This window comes from Stomoxys calcitrans, chromosome 2, assembly GCF_963082655.1.
Source record: "Stomoxys calcitrans chromosome 2, idStoCalc2.1, whole genome shotgun sequence".
NCBI lineage: Eukaryota > Metazoa > Arthropoda > Insecta > Diptera > Muscidae > Stomoxys > Stomoxys calcitrans.
In genome coordinates this window covers 152,261,812-152,267,811 of record NC_081553.1, presented here as the reverse complement: position 1 = coordinate 152,267,811, position 6,000 = coordinate 152,261,812, and the positions used below count along the sequence as shown (strand labels likewise).

The 6,000-nt window shown below is 32.1% G+C and overlaps 1 protein-coding gene across 2 annotated transcripts in view; it reads right to left on the bottom strand.

The window, feature by feature from the left end:
* Positions 1 to 2,631: 2,631 nt before the first annotated feature.
* The window catches only part of LOC106093609 (alpha/beta hydrolase domain-containing protein 17B), an 84,317-nt gene continuing 80,948 nt past the window's right edge, over positions 2,632 to 6,000 (bottom strand). The window contains exons 6-7 of one of the 2 annotated variants that reach the window (XM_059361985.1): positions 3,106 to 3,244; positions 2,632 to 3,035 (exon numbers count right to left, since the gene is read on the bottom strand). The gene's annotated coding sequence lies outside the window, so the exon portion shown is untranslated. Of the gene's footprint in view, positions 3,245 to 6,000 lie in introns of both variants that reach the window. The other variant, XM_059361984.1, reaches the window with a different exon arrangement.

Sequence of the window (6,000 nt, the reverse complement as noted above, 5' to 3'; positions counted from 1 at the left end):
AATAATTAATTTTAATAATTAAAATAATAATAATTAAAATTTAGTTGGAACGGTGAAGCACGATGGTGGTGGAGTTATGGTGTGGGGGTGTATGGCTGCTAGTGGAGTGGGTCAATTAGAATTTATTGAGTCCAAAATGATAAATGGGGTTATCTCAATATTTTGAAAAAAAAATTTTTTTGAAACTAAGTGCATAAGTTTCATCGGAGGTTGATACGCTTTGGCTTCTATATAACACTCCAAAGCACCTTAAAACACCACCCTAATCACCAGATCTCAACCCCATTGAGCATCTTTGGGATCTATTGGAGAAAAAAATTCGTCAGCACGTTATAACCAGCAAGGAGATGTTACGAAGTGTCATGCAGGCAGAATGGGCGAAAATAACATCTGAGGAAACAGAGAAGTTGGTAAACTCCATGCCAAATAGACTAAGTGCAGTCTTAAAACAACGTGGCTATCCTACCAAATTTAAGGAATGTGTTAATATGTTTTTATTATGTATTTAAATAACTCTTTTGTTTATTTTTAATTACTGAACGCAGACTTTGTGGTGCTTATATTTAATTGTTATCATATTTGATTCGCTTAGAGTGAAAGTGCTTAACAAAACTTAGAATTTTGTTTCTGTTTTTTAATGTTAGGAATATGAAGAAAAAACATATGTAAAAGAGTTGATTTGATTTATAATTTTATTTTATGTTCTTTAACCAATCATAAAAGTTTGTCAGGTGAACGCAGACTTTATGGGCTATGTGTATCAAATGCATTTCGTGTGATACCAGCTTATGATAACACAAATAAAACAACCTAAAAGTTTTCCTACAATTATAAGAGCATGACCAGGCCTTTTAGGTTTTCTTGATTTGAAAAAAGTTTCAAAGTAAGATGCGAGCGCGACCATCGCAAAGCACACGACAAGAAACCAGATGAAGAACAGACATACAACATTTTGAAAATAAATTGACGATATTCTATATTGTAGATTGTGATTATGGAGCTGCACGATCAGACATGTCATAAGAATAGAGCGCGCTCATTCTTATATGTAGAATTCTTTCTTTTTTGTAATCATGTGTCTACATGTACATACATATGTTCGATGAAATAAAAGCTCGATTTAATCTAAACAGTTGCATATTTATTACAAAATCCATTTGTCATATTAAATTTTTGGCACGTATCACACGATATGTACAACTTTTAGAGCTTGTATTTTTGAAATTATATATGACATGTTTGATGGTGTAATAGCAGCTTATGACTCCATATTAAAATATATACATATGTTTATATGTATTTGTCTCTGCTAAAACAGAAGAAGGAATTAAGCAACTGATGTAACAATGGTCAAATGTAATTTCAATAGGTGGGCACAATCACCAATCTTGCACTGCGTTTTCTTCATTAAATTATGTTACTTTTCATGAAATATATTACTTATTTTACAATTTTTTTCTATAATCAACATAGCAAATATCTTATTTATGAAAATCTTATGAAAAGTTGTGGGTCGATTATGGATAGCAATCTTAATTAAATTACCTTGCCAGTTGAAAAATTGACATTACGGATCCGAACTTTCCACTGGGTGTTTTTATGCAACTTTTTGTTGTTGCTGTGTAAATAAATAGCTGATATGCATAACTCGTTTATTTTTTATTTCACCATTGCGCCACCCGGCAGCTGATTTATTTAAAAATTAACTTGGATGTAAATATAGTAGGCGATCTTGATGGAGTTGGGTGGGAAGAAGCTGAAGAAAACCATTGAAAGGGAGCATACGACGACAAAAAATTAACTTTAACACTTTGAGAAATATAGAAAAAAACATATTTAATATAAAAAATATTCAACAGTGTTTTAAAATAGAGATTATGTTTATTCTTGAAATTACATAGCTTTAAGCTTTTTACCTTGACTAACTTCTTTGTTTTCGTTTTTTCTTGCAGCGAATTGCCAAAGCGCATCTGCGTCAATCAGTGGCAGGTCTTTTTCTTGAAGAATCTGAAAAAACTTCATAAAATCTACACTTTTCTTTAAACACAAAATATCTATGAAACCTTTTATAACGACTGAATTTTACTGAAATCTTCTGCAAAGACAAAATTTTCCTTAAACAAAAAAAAATTGTACGAAGTCTTGAGTAGCATTTCGTAAAAATGGCAAAAATGCAATGAAATGTGGACTAAAGGGAAACTTTAACAGTGGCTAAAGAAACTCTCAAAATGAAATATTTAAATTTCCATTTTTTCGCAGAATTTTTTCTATTAATACAGGCCGTTTATATAGTATTGACAATAACAATTAAGAACACACATTAAAAAGACGGGTCATTTACCGAGATGGTAAAAATCTGGCTGTACAACAATATTTAGCAAAAAATGTAACCCTGTTTTCAAAATTGACCTAATGACCTTCAAAGAAAAAAAATCGTCAAGCGTCCAAAAAATCATCAAAATGGCGTAAAATTGTCAAGTCTGGCAGTCCTGGTGTCAATTGACAAAAGTTTTTATCCGTAATACAAATTTTTATAATGGTTGTGTTGTTAGACGGAAATTAGTCGCTATCCATAATCGACACATTAGATTTTTCGAGAAATGTGGAGGTGGTTTCGAAAGAAAATAATCGTTCTGCGATAAACTATCACTATAAATTACGGTCTGTTTATTACTGTATATTGTTGAGTATGTGAGACATTTATGAAACTTTGTCCTACCATTCAATAAAACGAAATAAATTTTTGAAGTTTTAATGTTTTGTGAATATGGCTGGTTGTTAGAGTTTTGTACCTCCAATGAATATTTTGTAAATGCTGAAAATTTGCGTTTTCTGTTTTTATCCACGTATGACCATGAATCCATTTGTTTAAGCTTTGTTGTGAAATCGGATACCTCGAAGATGCATAAAAGAAAAAGTAGGTTTACATTTTGATGTCGATTCTTGGAATGTCGTATAATATGATTGTAAATGTACCCAATGTACATCATTACCGAGTCGTCATATTTTTGGAGCTTAAACGAAAACAGCAAAATCTGGTAATAATGGTGAGAAATCGTTAGCATCGGCAATGGAGATGCTTCTGATATATATGATAGCAAATACTTATTAATAATTATATGCTTTGGCTTTGCGTAATCAGATGCTTCAATTGAATGTGATGAGGCCAGTTTGCCGGTAACTTTACGCTATAGAAGATTTTCGGTAGTCAATTTGGTTGAAACTGAACTGGAGAAAGAAGCAACTAAAAAGAAAAACAAAAATTTCAATTAGATACAACTTTTTTCTTCAAGTCTTAGCTAACACAGAAAAAATCGTTGAAAGTTTTCAATTAAAGTAAAATTGTTTTCTATTAAAAAATTAATTGATTCAATCATTTTTTTAACTGAATTTGATTTTTTTTTTTTCAAATACAGTCGTGATTGAAATTTTTGCAATTTTCAATTACAAAATTTTTTAATAGTATCTAAGAATTTTCAATCACAATCGTGATTGAATGCTTTTTAATTTTCAATTAAGAAATTAATTGAATCAATAATTTTTTTAATTGAATCGAAAATATTTGAATTACAAATTGGACTTAGATCCTATACCACTTCTTTTATAATATTTCTTATGTAGCCCTTAATTGCTTTTACTTAAGCAGCATATTACGTATCGAATTTCCATTTGCTGAACATCAGCATGGATTTCGAAGACTGCAACACAGAAAAAATTAAAAACTATGTTATTGATTAATTTGTACATTCAAATAAAAAATTTGCTGAAATCGGATCTATAAATGAATTTGTATTATTAACCATTTTGCTATTTAGATTTCAACAATTTTGCTATTTAGATTTACAATTTTTTTTTAACAATTTTGCTATTTAGATTTACGATAAGCCCAATAATCCAATTAAAGTCGTTATTAACCCAATAAACCAATGTGTTTTGAAATTTGATATTTCTTATTGAGATTCCATTGCTGGATATTGTCCGGCTTTAGACCATTGCTTAATACTTTCTATTCAAAGCATAGTATAGCATAAAACATTAAAAGTCAGCAAAAAGTGTGTTGTTGCTAGAAGAATTTGAATTGTTTCTTTCTGACTTTTAAGGTTTTTATGCTATACTATTCTTTGAATAGAAAGCATTAAACAGTGGTCTAAAGCCGGACAGAATCCTGTAATGGAATCTCAATAAGATTTTATGACCAAAAAAGAAAGCGCAAACAGACATTTTTTACTGTTTTAATAAAAATAAATAATTGATATTTGTCACATTAATAAAAAAAACTTTTTATTTCATTAGATTAAACTGCGGATAAAACATGAAACATATTGCTTAAAAATATTTATGTATATTCTTTCTTAATGGTCCCAGGCTTCTAAAAAAATTTTCAATTCCACTTTAAGCCTCTCTTCGTTGTCGACGACAACGTCTGTGTGGAATATTATAAACAATATAATTTATAAACATGCATATTTAAAATAAATCGTAATAAATACTAATCTTAGCATTTTATGTGCAATATCACGACATCTAGATCCACCTGTATTTTCTTTCATCCTCTGCGCCCAAATCGAGATAATCTATATATGGATAAAAATAATATTAAAAATATTACATTCTGCAATGCCTTCCCATTTGTTTCGATTGGATTTATCCACTCTATTTGTTCACATCCGGCATTTTTCTGCATTAAACTATTTCGCCGCATCATTTTTCAAAATACGTTTATTTTACATTAAAATTATAATTTTTTTGTCTACCATGCCACTTCGTGTTTTTATGTGGTAGAAGCTAGACATATATTTGTCTCATTCGCACTTCTTTTCGCATTACATATGTGTGAAAGAGAACACAATATAAACTTGGTCAATACACAATCTTTGCTATTAAAAAGCTATTTAATTCGTACAATAAAAACTTTTTCAATGTTTTCCCTCTTTACCAATCACTTGCCGTGACACAAAAAATATCTATGTCAAAAATAATTGTTTGAAAAAAGTTTTATAAGTCAATACCATGTTTAATTGGTCAAATTTGGGTCAATATTTTTTCTCTTAAGCACAACAACTGATTTACATCCCATCACCGCACAAATTCGCCGTGCCTTCAATCAGCTCGGGCTATGTGATAGGACGGTCCTCGTGGCACTGGACCTATCGAAGGTATTCGACACGGTCAGCCATGCCAAACTATTTGAGGACATCGCCAACATGTTCCTCCAGCCAAGCCTGAAACGCTGGGTCGCGAATTATCTGTGTGGTCGCCGGTCTTTTGTGGTATTTAGTGATTAGAATTCGGGGTGATGTCTTCGACACTGTTCAACCTCTACCTATCCTCCATTCCTCCTTTGCACTGCCTCAGGGCTCATGTGGACCAAAGATCCTACCCGTGCGAAGACATAACTACCTGCAGTCTAAGCAATGCCTTTTAGGCTGTTATCGCAGACCATCAAAATGATCATCTTGTAGATAGGTATCCACCGTCCTATGCAGATCTAGCCTAAAGATAGATCTGCATGACCCAAAGCGTGAGGTCCAGCGCTACAAGAGAGATCCTCCAGATCAAACGGCATATCAAGCGGTTTTAGACAACATTCATGCAAATACGGAAGCAGATGCAATGAATAGCTACCAGGTGAATGTGGTCCTTGGAGAACGACTGCCTTCCATTGCACCTAAAGGAATTGACCTCACCCGGCAATCCCGAGTAGTTCTGGTTCAATTACAATCCGACAGATGCGACCGCCTCAATTCTTACCGAACAAGGATTGATCCCAACGTGCAGGATATACTGTCGGACTTCGATTATCCGGGTTACTCCGGACGAGAGCCATTTAGGATAATCAATTTTCCCGGATAATGGAAACATTTTTTTGCAGCTTTACCACATGTTTTTTTAGCAAAAATTATGTTGAGCAAAAATTATGTTGAGTTTCGACTTTAATATTTATTATAATTTTTAGTAAACAAGTAATAGCCTTCAAAGTTCGGCCGGGCCGAATTTTAT